Source organism: Echinops telfairi, unplaced genomic scaffold (assembly GCF_000313985.2).
Source record: "Echinops telfairi isolate 266 unplaced genomic scaffold, ASM31398v2 ScPeMD7_7459;HRSCAF=8497, whole genome shotgun sequence".
Taxonomy (NCBI): Eukaryota; Metazoa; Chordata; class Mammalia; order Afrosoricida; family Tenrecidae; genus Echinops; species Echinops telfairi.
Genome location: NW_022111359.1, coordinates 6,348,582 through 6,349,460, shown reverse-complemented (window position 1 = coordinate 6,349,460; position 879 = coordinate 6,348,582).

Genomic DNA, 879 nt, shown 5'->3' with positions numbered 1-879 from the left:
CCCTGGGTGCTGGAGCAGCCGTGTGGAGACCCCTGCCAGCGCTGAGATGCTCACACGCTCCCTTACTCGGCTTTCCTCCTGCAGTCGGCATCATTGCATGTGTTTTGTGAGATGGAGGAGGACTTTGTGGATTGGTGTTGGACATATGGGCTAATGTCAGACTCATGGGGCTTGGACTGGACTGGGTTGGGCTGCTTTCTTAATGTACACTTACCTTTTATATAGAACTCTCTCTTATACATAATGAGTTTCTGTGGATGTTTCTCTAGTCGACCCAGACTCACACAGTCACCTATCCTGAGAAGAAAACAATGGGGCCATGACTCCAGCGTGGGGTGGGGAGCAGGGGAGAGGAGAAGGGGGAGAAAGGAAGTGGGGAGCCAACAAAGCCAGGGACAAGGGAACAATAAGAGATCTAAAGTCGATTGTGAGGGGGCTAGAATGCCTGATGGGGTGTGAGCAAAGAGAGAAAGTGCTGAGAGTCGAATGAAGGTCAGTAGAACAGGATAGTGGGATAGGAGGAAAGTAAAAAGAAATAGAGGAAAGAACTAGGAGGCAAAAGATAATTATTGAGGTATAAATATAGGCCTGCACAGATGTAAATATATTCATATATAACACTAGGGATACAGGTCTATGTACATATAGTTGAATGTTAAGTATTAAGGTAGCAGACAGGAATTGGGTCTCCACTCAAGTACGCCCTCAACACAAGAACCCTTTGTTCTAGTAACCGACATTCTGTGATGCTCACCTCCCCGACACAATCGCCAAAGTCAAAATGGGTGCATAAGCAAATGTGGTGAAGAAAGCTGATGGTGCCTGACTATTATAGGATATAGCTTCTGGGGTCTTAAAGGCTTGAAGTTAAACAAGCAG